Below are 12,864 nucleotides of genomic sequence, written 5' to 3'. Positions count from 1 at the left end.
CATGCAAACATACTAGTATTCCTTTTATAACATGGAATTCTTCTAGGGCAGTGATGGCTAACCTTTTTGCCGTCGCTTGCCAAAAGTGGGGGGAGCACAGGGAAGTCACCCACATGCGTGTCCATACCCACAATTCAATGTGCCCACCCCTGCCCCCCCACCACTTTTAGCACACAATGTCACAAAAATGGGTAGGCCCATTTTTCACCTTCCCCAGGCTCCAGAGGCTTTCTAGAAGCCTGGGGAGGGAAAAAACGGCCTTCCCCACCCCCCTGAAGGCCCTCCAGAGGCTGGAAACAGCCCATTTCCCAACTTCCAGTGGGACTGGAAGGCTCAAAAATCAGCTGGGTAGTGCACGCATGCGCGCTGGAGCTGAGCTACGGCAACATTCGCGTGCCCACTGATATGGCTCCATGTGCCACCTGTGGCACCCGTGCCATAGGTTCGCCATCATGGTTCTAGGGAATAGCCAACACACCAGAAGACAAGCTCAGGATCCAAAAATATCTTGACAACCTTGAACAAGGGGCCCTATCCAGCAACATGAAACGTAATGTGGACAAAAGCAAGGTTTTACACCTAGGCAGGAAAAACCAAAGGTACAAGTACAGATTAGGTAAAACCTGGCTCAAAAACAGTAACTGTGAGAGGGACCTTGGCATCTTAGTGGACAATCAATTAAACATGAGCCAGAAGTGCGCAGCCACCGCCCAAAAAAGCTAACAAAATCCTTGGTTGTATAAACAGCGGCATAGAATCAAAATCACATGAAATATTAGTATCACTTTATAAATCCTTGGTAAGACCACACCTAGAATACTGTATCCAGTTTTGGTTACCACATTACAAAAAAGATGTAGAGACTTTGGAAAAAGTGCAGCGAAGAGCAACTAAGATACTTAAGGGCATGGAGACAAAAACATATGAAGAACGGTTGCAGGAATTAGTATGGCCAGTTTAGAGAAAAGAAGGTCTAGGTTTGACATGATAGCAGTATTCCAGTATTTAGGGGGCTGCCACAAAGAAGAGAGGGTCAACTTATTTTCAAAAGCACCAGAAGGCAAGACAAGAAACAATGGATGGAGACTAATCAAGAAGAGAAGCAACTTGGAATTAAGAAGAAACTTCCTAACAGGACAATTAACCAGTGGAACAGCTTTGAGTTCAGAAGTGGTAGGTGCTTCAACACCGGATGTTTTTAAGAAAAGACTGAACAACCACCTGTCTGAAATGGTATAAAGTCTCCTGCTTGAGCAGGAGCTGGACTAGAAGACATCCAAGGTCCCTTGCAGCTCTATTTTGATTGATTGAAGAGAACAGACTGAGTTATGGTATTCAGCCATGTTGAAACCAAGGTTAGTGGAACATTCAAACATCCACTCAAATGAAGAAAAGTATTTTCAGAACCAGACATTGTAATTCCTTCACATTGTAACACTTTCCCTCAATTTTATCTTTTTGCATCTTTGGAGGAAGAAGGGGCAGAGGAAAATAGAACTCATATTGTTGCCTTCAGCATTCATTTTAGGGGTGAAGAGTATATTCCATGGTTGCTTGGCAACGACCATTGCTTCAGTTCTTTTCTGTTGAATTGGCAAGAAAATCTTCTGGACTGAAGCACAAAGGTGCATTGTAGCCTATAAGGGAGGATCAGACTAAACTGGAATGTCTCCTATTTTGCAATTTTCCAAATAGAAGGGATTATTTTCTACCAGGGCTACTACATTGGACTGCAATGAGCTGGATGAACATCCGATGGTAAAGAGGTTTCTTTTCCAGTAAAAAAAAGAAATAGAAAAGAAGCTATTTTGTATAAGAGAGAAATCATGAATTTATCACACACACACACGCACACACACACACACACACGAAAAGGTGGTGGCTTCAGGACAAATTTTAGATTTCAAGGACTGGATCAGGCATTTTAACTTTTGGGGTCCAGTAGCTTTACCTTGAATGTTAAGAATAAGTAAGAGTGTTTTATCTTCCATTTTATCTTTTTAAAAAAAAAAAAAAATTGCCATGGGTAAGATTTGCAGTCATAAAACACCCATTATTCAAGACAAAAAATGGTGGGTATTGCCTTATTTTTTTTTAAAGGAAGGAACTAACTTTAGAACAAGTGTTCTATCAAATTTATACATAGAACATAGAATAATAGAGTTGGAAGGGACCTTGGAGGTCTTCTAGTCCAACCCTCTGCTTGAGACCCTATACCAGTGGTTCTCAACCTCCCTAATGCTGCGACCCTTTAATACAGTTTCTCATGTTGTGGTGACCCCCAACCATAAAATTATTCCTAAAACCATTAAAAATATGTGTTTTCCGATGGTCTTAGGCGACCCCTGTGAAAGGGTCATTCGACCCCAAAGGAGTCACGACCCACAGGATGAGAACCACTGCCCTATACCATTTCAGAAAAATAATTGTTCAGTCTCTTTTTGAAAGCCTCCAGTGACGGAGCACTCATAACTTCTAAAGGCAAGTTGTTCAATTGGTTGATTGCTCTCACTGTTAGGAAATTTCTCCTTAGTTCTAGGTTGGTTAATTGTTTACTCTCTCCTTGGTTAGTTTCCATCCATTGTTTCTTGTCTTGCCTTTCATTGCATTGGAAAATAGCTTGACCCCTTCATCTTTGTAGGAGCCCCTCAAATATTGCAACACTACTATCATGTCTCCCCAGTCCTTCTTTTCAATAGACTAGATGTGTGATGGCGAACCTATAGCACGGGTGCCACAGGTGGCACATGGAGCCATATCTGTGGGCACGCAAGTGTTGCTCTACCTCAGTCCAGCACGATTTTTGGGCCTTCTGGGCCCACTGGAAGTCGGGAACAAGCTGTTTCAGGTCCTCTAGAGGGCCTCCGGGGGATGGGGAAGGCCGTTTTCACCCTCCCCAGGCTCCTAGAAAGGCTCTGGAGCCTGGGGAGGGCAAAAAATGAGCTTACCGAGCCCACCATGCCACTGCGTGCCAAAAGCAGGGGGAGAGCAGGGGGGGTCACACATGCATGCGGTGGGGGATGGGGCGCATTGAATTATGGGTGTGGACACGCGCACGTGCAATCCCCCCCCGCTTTTGACACATGACGACAAAAAGGTTAGTCATCATTGGGCTAGACATACCCAATTCCTGTAATCGTTCTTCGTATGTTTTAGCCTCCAACCCCCTAATAATTTTTGTTGCTCTTTTCTGCACTCTTTTCAGAGTCTCGACATCTTTTTTATATTGTGGTGACCAGAACTGGATGCAGTATTCCAAAGATGGTCTTACTAAGGCTTTGTAAAGCAGTACTAGAACTTCACATGATCTTGATTTTATCCCTCTGTTAACGCACCCAAGGTTTTGTTTGCTGCTGCTGCACACTGTTGGCTCATATTTAAGTGATTGTTCACTAGGATTCCAAGATCCTTCTCACAATGTTGAGCCATCCTTCACCTAGCATGTACCTATACAATATTGATTGTTCTGTATTGCTAACCAAAGTTAAAGGCCAGAATCAAGAAGGGCCCACTTCCTGAGCTCCTCAGTTAATGTTAAAAGTCACCTCTGTTGAAAGATACAACTATACATGCCAAAAGTGGCTCTGATTGAGGTGTGAGGTAATATTTCCATCATTAGTATTGAAGATAGTTCTCTGGGGACTTCACAAGTAGAGCAATAGGAAACCCTCTACAATTTACATTTCCCACAAGTTATTCTGATAGCCCAATTAACTCTGCATTTTGTTTTAATATATAGCCACAGTGGCTAATAGCCAAGGAATCTGCTTGCATTTTGAAGAAGACCCAAACAGAGAGATTGCCTAAAGTTCAAGGGGAAAAGTGAAGGATTGTGACAGTCATCCTAGAAATGATGTCACTGTAAATAAGTCAGTTATGGAAGATGCAGACAGAGATTGGTGACAGTCAAGCAAAATGAGCAATAGCCATGTGCACATCTGCAATGAAGACAGAAATTGACAATAAAAGCCTAGTCTGGATATTTTATTTAGCTAAACCATTTTATTTTAATGTGTTTTATGATTAATGTCAAGATACTTAGAATGCCATTGGCATCTCAACGTACATGTTAAGTGCACTAGATAAAGCTCTGTAAAAGCATTATAAAAGCATTCATGCTCTGGTGACCAAATCTCATTTGCAGGCAATACTAATGTGGTGTTATTATGATTCTGTCAGGGCCAGTAGAAGTTAGAACCCCTCCCCCAACTAAATTTAATAGGAGTTGAATCAGCCCAGCCATTAAATGTTTCCAGACTGAACGTCCCAACCTCCATTATTTGACTGTTGCCAGCACCAGATGCTACAGAGACTCCTGCAAAAAGACAAGAATTATTAGAACTAAAATGATATGAATCTCTAAAGTTTGAAGTTAAAAGTCCAACTGCAGGACAGGTTTCAGTTATGTAATCTGTTCTATATAGGACAAATTGTGTATGTGTATGTGTATGTGTATGTGTATGTGCATGTGCATGTGCATGTGCATGTCTATATCTATATCTATATCTATATCTATATCTATATCTATATCTATATCTATATCTATATCTATATCTATATCTATCTATCTGTATACACCACCACCTCATGTGTATATATGATTTTTTTTTTTTGGTCTTTAAAATCTGACTGCTTGGAAGCTGACTTTGCAACAAATTAGCAGGGCTGGTTTGCAAATAAAAATGCATGCCATAAGAGAGTCAAAACAGTTCCAAATAATCCAGTGGAATGGTTTTCTTTTCTAGAATTGTCTTAAAGAAAATATTTAACACTTTTTAAATCTATTTTAAGAGAAGCTCAGTGCAAAGACCTTCATCCTAGGTAAATGTAGGAACGCATTTTTACCTCTGACAGTAATTGGCAGTCATACTACACAGATACTAGAAGGTTTGAGAAGATAGGTGGTGGGTAGAGAACTACTGTGTGCTAGGAATGCTTATTCATGTTTATTAATTATTTCTTCTGTAGCTTATCTTCTTGTGCATATATTCAATTAGTATTCATTGGGCTATTATTCTTTCAACACTATAGCTTGCTGTTTGCTTGTTCTTTGAGTAATTTTCACTGTAATGATATCCTTAGAATATCTAGTTTTCACTATATCTTGGATCCTGAAGCGGAAGCTCAAATACTTTGGCCATCTAATGAGAAATGGGAGTCATTGGGAAAGACCCTGGTGATTGGAGGCAAAAGGAGAAGGAGAAGACAGAGGATGAGATGGTTAGAGAGTGTCATCGATGCAAACTCTGGGAGACAGTGGAAGACAGCGGGTCCTGGCATGCTATGGTTCATGGGTTCACAAAGAGTTGGACAGAATTATAGCAACCGAACAACAGCATATCTTGGTTCAGGATAGTGTACAGCATAGCCACTTACCTTTGAAATAGCTTACAGAAGAGATAATATTCCATCCCTGTGGCCCTACCGACACATTGATTCCTGGAGTGCCAGTCCCATATTGATGGCCATGATTTCAGAGATAGAATAAAAGAATAACAGAGTTGGAAGGTACCTTGGAGGTCTTCTACCCAACCCCTGCTCAAAAAAGAGACTCTATATACCATTCCAGACAAGTGGCTGTTCAGTCTCTTCTTAAAAGTCTCCAGTGATGAAGCACCCACAACTTCTGAAGGCAAGATGTTCCACTGGTTAACTGTTCTCACTGTTGGGAAATTTCTCCTTAGTTCTAGGTTACTTTTCTCCTTGATTAGCTTTCATCCATTATTTCTTGTCTTGCCTTCTGGTGTTTTAAAAAATAGGTTGATTCCCTCCTCTTTGTGGCAGCCCCTCAAATATTGGAATATTGCTATCAAGTCCCAAATTGGATGATAGACCTTCTTTTCACTAGACTAGACAAGCCCAATTCCAGCAACCATTCTTCATATGTTTTAGAACAAGGGTGTCAAACTCAGGACCCTCGGGCTGGATGCATCATACGCTGGCCACGCCCATGCCCAGTTAAGCAAAGGGGGAACAGTTGCAATATGTCACATGATGCCGCCATGACAACGTGAGTTTGACACCCCTGTTTTAGATAGTTTAAAGAGATACTTCTAGAGTTGAACTGGCATCATGCAATCCTGAAATCCCATAATTCAGAGACACATATATCCTTCCTTTCAATTTTTTGAATTGAATATGGCCTCAGCCTGATTTCTCATCTTCATCTTCCCCCTACTTTCTCAATACCCAGCTTTGCTTTGCATACATTCAAGATAAAGAAAAAAACAATTTAGGGCTGGGATAAGAAATAATGAAAAAGTATATACAATGTGTTTGTTTGTATGTATGGCTGGGAGGCTGTATATATGTGTGCCTTTGAGTCTGTCTTGATTCCTGATGACTGCTTGGGAAAGCCCCTGCAGCAGTGGTGGGTTGCCCCCGGTTCAGACCAGTTCGCAAGAACCGGTAGTAAAACCGGTGGAAGGCCCCACCCACCACCCCGGATGTAATTATCTGTGATCTGCACATGTGCGCGATCCCATTGCGAACGGGTAGTAAAGGTAAGTAGAACCTACCCCTGTCCTGCAGTTTTCTTGGCATGCTTTTGGAAATGGTTTGCCATTGCCTTCTTCCTAGGGCTGAGAGAAAGTGACTGCCTCAAGGTCACACAGCTGGCTTTGTGCCTAAGGTAGGACTAGGACTTATTGACTCCCCATTCATAATATGGTGCCTTAACCACTATGCCAAACTTGCTCTTATTAGTGGGCTGTGGAAAGATCAAAGACGTCAGCTTTGGGAAGTGAGAAACTGTGTCTGCAGATCCCATAGAAAGGTTTGCCTAAAACCACCATCTTGATAGGATTGCCAGCGTATCGTGGCCATAAACTTACATAAAGCAGGACAACAACAAAACCCTTATGAAAAACAAAACAAAATTATAGTGGTGGATATATTAGTTTTTTATATGTACAATGAAGATGAAGAAATCAAATGAGTTTCTCATACATGTAATAAACCAGATGCCTGCAAAGTCACCTTGCTGACTGTAGAGTGGAATATTTGGAGGATAATTCCTCATGGAGACAGAGATTTAATAGCATTTCTTTCTCATTACTCTGCACAGTACTTACTTAAATTGATTCCGAGTTCTCATTATTTCCCATCACATTTTACCTTCAGTTTTTTTTTCTTTTTTTAAAACAGATCTAGATTTGCTCCTAAAGTATCTTTATGCTCTGGGAGAGAGCTCAGTTTCAGTCCCACTTTTCTCTCAGGTGGTAAAAAAAAAGAAAGTGCAATATTGCCCTGTACAAGTGGAAGCTCTTCTTGCCAATAGAAAACTAAAAAAGTAAAAAAGTAGGAGAGAAAAGTAAGTTAAATCTCTTCCCTTGAGACAACATTTTGGAAAACAATAACAACCACCAAAACTAAAATATATATTTTAAAGATAAGGAATCATTCTATCACATGGAGTGGCAAGCTACAATGTTAACAATTGCTATGCATTTATGTTTATTTGCCATGTATGTGTGTGTGAAGAAGATAGGTATTCCTCAACTTACGACCACAACTGAGCCCAACATTTCTGTTGCTAAGTGAAACATTTGTTAAGGGAACTTTGTCCAATTTTACGACCTTTCTTTCCACAGTTGTTAAGTGAATCACAGCAGTTATTAAGCTAGTAACATGATGTCTATGCAGAGTTTTCAGCAAACATTTTGTCTTTGTGCCCTGAGAAAAATCTGCTACTACCTAGGACTTAACTCTCAGCCTTCTGAGTGGGAGGTGAGCATCTTCACCATTAAGCTATCATGCAGGAGTGAAATCTACTTACCTTCCTTACTGGTTCAGAAATGCACGTGCTGTGCACATGTCACATGTGCGCACAGACCTTCTGTGCATGCACAGAAGGTAAAAAACACATTACTTCCTGGTTAAAACAAGGAAGTAATGACACCCGGGCAGGTGGGCGGAGCTTTGCTCCTCCATCACTACCAGATTGCCGAACCACCGGCCAAGATCGCTACTGGACCAGGCGATCCGGTCTGATCTGGGAGCATTTCACCCCTGCTATCATGTCACTCTGAAGCTTACTACAATTTTATTTTATTTTATTTTATTTTATTTTATTTTATTTTATTTTATTTTATTTTATTTTATTTTATTTTATTTTATTTTATTTTATTTTATTTTATTTTATTTTATTTTATTTTATTTTATTTTATATTTTATTTTATTCATTTTATTTTATTTTATTTTATTTTATTTTTTATTATTTTATTTTATTTTTATCCCACCTTTATTATGTTTATAAGTAATTAGGAGGGGGGCATAGTTTAAATTTCTTCCTCCTCCTATTATTCTAAAACAACAATGCTGTGAGATGAGTTAGGCATAGAGAGAGAGTGACTGCCCCAGAGTCACCCAGTTGACTTTCATGCCTAGGACAGGACTAGAACTCACAGTCTCCTGGTTTGTAGTGTGGTGTGTTAATTATTAGACTAAACTGGCTCTCTTTAATTTTGAATCAGTCATGTAGTTCCAACTGGAATAAAGACGAGTTGTTTCATTTCAGTTTTTTCAAAAAAAGTTGTTCTACAATAACAATTGTGGCTTCTATTCTCTCAATCACAACAGTGTTAGATTGTAATAGTCATTGAACAGTTCTAAATAGATTAGCTTGATGCAATATGTGGATGAGAGAGTGGTAGAGGAAAACTTTTTCCCCTCATGAATGACAGAAAATGAATAAAGCTTCAAATAGGCTCCATTTGGACTCTTGTCCAGGTTCATTAATTTCAAGTCTTGGTTACCCAGGAAGAATTTCAAGGTCTGATGAAAGGAAGAAAAAAAAGATCCTTAGAGTTATTGTGTGAAAACTGAGTCTAATTTTCTACTTTATAAGTCATTTAGAATGTAGCTGAAATTTCTTGGATAAAAGTTAAAGGTAAAAGTTTTCCCTGCTCAGTCATATCCAACTCTATGGGGCTATGCTCATCTTTATTTTTTAGCCAAGGAAGCCAGTGTTGTCTGAAGACCCTTTCCATGATCATATGGCCAGCTTCACTATATGCCAAGATGCATGGAATGCTGTTACTTTCCCACTGAAGTGGTACCTATTTATCTAGTTGCATTTGCACGCTTTCTAACTTCTAGGTGGGCAGGAATTGGAGCAATTAATAGAAACTTACTCCGTCATGCAGCACTTGGGAATTGAACCTGGGCTGACAAACTAAGTCCAGCTGACAAACTAAGCACATTTAACCACTGAGCCATTGAAACCCACTGAGCTTAATATTATGTTCAGGGCATTATTTTTATTTATTTTATTTTACTTCAAATTTATATATTATATATTAAATATAATATTATATATTATATTTATATTATGAACATAATGGTGCAGAATGGTGTCCAGAATTCAGTGATGTTTGCAAATATTGTCAGGAATCAGAAACATAAATTGGGAGGATGAAGAAAGAAAGAAAGAAAGAAAGAAAGAAAGAAAGAAAGAAGAAAGAAAGAAAGAAAGAAAGAAGGAAGGAAGGAAGGAAGGAAGGAAGGAAGGAAGGAAGGAAGGAAGGAAGGAAGGAAAGAAAGAAAGAAAGAAAGAAAGAAAGAAAGAAAGAAAGAAAGAAAGAAAGAAAATAAATGGAGGGAGGAACAAATGCTACTATCACCACTAAAAATAAATCTGTTCCTTGGATCTTTTGATGAAATTGTCTCCTTTCAGTTTACTTATCTATAATATGGTGGAGAATTTTGAGAGTCTGAAAGAAGTCTTGGCCATTCCCATGCACTCATTCTCTAAGGCTGATAGATTTTTTTAAAAAAATAGTTGGGAGAGACTATACTTAGAAATGTGGGCATATTTCATAATGGGACTTTGGGATCAGAGTCATCTGAACAATTAACAGTGAATAAAGAACCAGTGAACAATTAAAGCTCTGTTTTTTTTAATCGTGTTTTATTTGTGTTTCACACAAAGGAGCAGACCTTAAATTGTGTGGCTGCAGCTCACTTTGTTTTACATCCATCTATCCCCAGGCTCCCTGACTGAGATTGTCATTAGCTTACTTCTAGTGAGATTTCAAGATCTATTGCTAGACCATTAGATGAATAACCTAGGCAAAAAGTAATCATTTTCTTCCAGTCAGTAATATATTCCAACAAGCCTTTTCTTAGATATATTCTGGATTTAAATGAATTTGTGTTATAAGGAGTATAATTTAGATATATTTACAAAAGTATGTGAAGATGCAAGACCAGACAAATATTGGATTTTACTTATTGATGGATCTGGTTTAGTATTAAAATGATCCAAATATAATTGCAATTTATATGCCAACTATTTCCCTAGTTTATTTGTAAATTCAAATTTTCTTTTGCATAATTCATCATTATTTCCATTTCCGTCACTGTTAATATATATAATTGCCTCCATAGAAATTTAAATTGTTGGGTAATCATTGTCCACTCTGGAGATTTTCTAAACTTTTCCTTTTTTAAAAAATTGCTTCCAAAATCACTTGTATTTCCTCTTGTATTTTCTTTTTAAATTCTTGGTTACATTGTACAAAGACCCTTTTACAAAAGCTTTGCTTGCATTGTAAACCATTCTTCCTTTTGTGCTTTTATTATTATTATTCTCAAAAATAACTTCTTTTTGCAATCCTCCACTAATTATCCTCCATTATTGATCCACTATCCTTTTTCAACAATATCTCATTCTATCATCCAAGAGCTATTTTCCTTCAAAATGTTAAAGATATTGGGTTGTGGTCTGAACATTAATGTCCAATGTCTGATAGATCTAAATAATATCTATTCTTGTCTTTATTCTTGAAAAAAGATGTATGTCTGTCAGAAAAATATTTTTTGAATCACCATTTTTATATCTCCATACATCACTGTGTGCTCCAAATTGTCCATTAAATCAGAAAAAAAATTCTTTGATAGTTTGCCTTTTTTTAATATTAAATATTTTGAATATTTTTCTCAAACATCCCATTTTTTAGTGGGGAAATTACCCCATTCCAATTTTTGAGAGAATACCTATTTTCATATGGAAAATCCAATAGTTTATCTGGATAATTCCCAATATCAAAGTGTTATCACCCTTATTAACTTCCCCTTAATCCATTTAAAACTTTCTTAAAGCACCGGCATTACAGAAATGACATAGGGGCCTTAACTTAAACCTGAATTCACCAGTGAATCCTTGCAATATTTTGAACATTGTTTACTGCAAATCTAATATAAAGATAAAATACAATATTGATAGAGTGAAAGAAAGAAAAATAGGAGCTTTGAAGCTGTCCATTGGACAACTTGGAAGCTGGGTAGCAGATACACATCATCTGATTTCAGTTTTGACAATGGAGAGAACTCATAAAACAATCCAGAGCAATAGCCTGAGGTCAGTCTCCATGATGCCCAGTAAGAGAAAGCTTCTAAGCAACAGTTATTTCAAGGATAAATTCCATCTTATACCTACTGCTTATCTTCATGATGATGCATTCCTTTAGCAAAGAAGGAGCCAAAGCAATATGTTTAGATATTCACATAGAGGTCTTTTCTAATAATTAATATCAATTTTATTCAATTCTATATTCATGAAGATTAGAATATATAAATATTACAAATTGTCTCCCTCAAAAAAGACAGAGGTTTGTTCATTATATGCATGTATGTGTGCATATTCCTACATATATAAATACAGAGAAGAAGAGGAAAAAAAATCTGCTCTTTGATCCTCAGTGAGATAGATTCACACTCCCAATTCAATACCATTGTGATGTACATCATTAGCATAATAATTTCATTCCCACACACTTACGAATGCACACTCATAAAACATTTCAAAGAAGTATTAGTAGGAGCATGTTTAAAGCCCACAGCTACATTGTAATGGGAAGATCACAAGCCTACTAATTGACGGTGATTTTCTACCATTTTATTTTTCATTCAGTAGCGAACAGTTTTTTTTGAAGATTTGGACTATGTTTAAATGCATTGCTTGGGATAAATGTTGCAAAAAGTAAAACTGAAATTGAGAATGTTTACTTATGAGTACAATACCCTTACAGAATGAAGCTTTTTAACAGTGATCCTGAGACAATTTCTGATGTAAGCAGAAGGAAACAGAGTAGATACAAAATGCATTTCTAAATGAGGTAGTACCATATTGGTCCTTCAGCAATTTAATTTCTTCTTCTTCTTCTTCTTCTTCTTCTTCTTCTTCTTCTTCTTCTTCTTCTTCTTCTTCTTCTTCTTCTTCTTCTTCTTCTTCTTCTTCTTCTTCTTCTTCCTCCTCCTCCTCCTCCTCCTCCTCCTCCTCCTCCTCCTCCTCCTCCTCCTCCTCCTCCTCCTCAGTCTTCTACAATATAGAATTCCAAGACATACTGTACCTTGTCTTGTATGGTATGAAATCCTAAGACATACTTTGTATAGCATGGAATCTCTTCCTTTGACTAAATAACATGTATTACAAGGATCTTGGTTTTTTAAAAAATTAGTGCTTCCACAGCTGGAATGACAAAGGTGAAAAACTGGAAAGTGGCAGCAGGCTATTCAGCTGAAAGTTATTTCTCAAGAGTTTTGTTAATCTACATCAGCAGCAAACTAATTAAGTAAAGCAGGCATTCTTTCTGGCCATTGAGTGTACATTTCTGACCAATATCAGTAAAGGATCTCCCCAATGTCAACTGCATGTTAATCATTCTTCCTTTTGAAAAGATTCTCTTGTGTGATCAAAGTAATCTGACAGACTAATATCACTTGACATTTGAAGATCTCTAGTGTCAGAACCTTCAATAAATTTCGAATCCTATCAGACTTAACTCAGCAGGGCAGTAGAATGGTAGAAGCAATATTTCCCTCTTTTTTTTTTCCCTTTCACAGCAAGAACTTTATTTTATA

General features: G+C 37.8%; 1 long non-coding RNA gene across 1 annotated transcript; it reads left to right on the top strand.

Moving 5' to 3' along the window:
* Window positions 1-1,591: 1,591 nt before the first annotated feature.
* On the top strand, window positions 1,592-3,987 carry LOC117661273 (uncharacterized). The gene is made up of 2 exons (XR_004589942.2): window positions 1,592-1,758; window positions 3,740-3,987. It is a non-coding gene; the product is annotated as an uncharacterized LOC117661273 (long non-coding RNA).
* Window positions 3,988-12,864: the final 8,877 nt, after the last annotated feature.

This window comes from Pantherophis guttatus, chromosome 3 (genome assembly GCF_059756535.1).
Source record: "Pantherophis guttatus breed Tessera chromosome 3, ASM5975653v1, whole genome shotgun sequence".
In the NCBI taxonomy this organism is placed as follows: domain Eukaryota; kingdom Metazoa; phylum Chordata; class Lepidosauria; order Squamata; family Colubridae; genus Pantherophis; species Pantherophis guttatus.
This window is presented reverse-complemented; position numbering and strand designations above follow the sequence as displayed.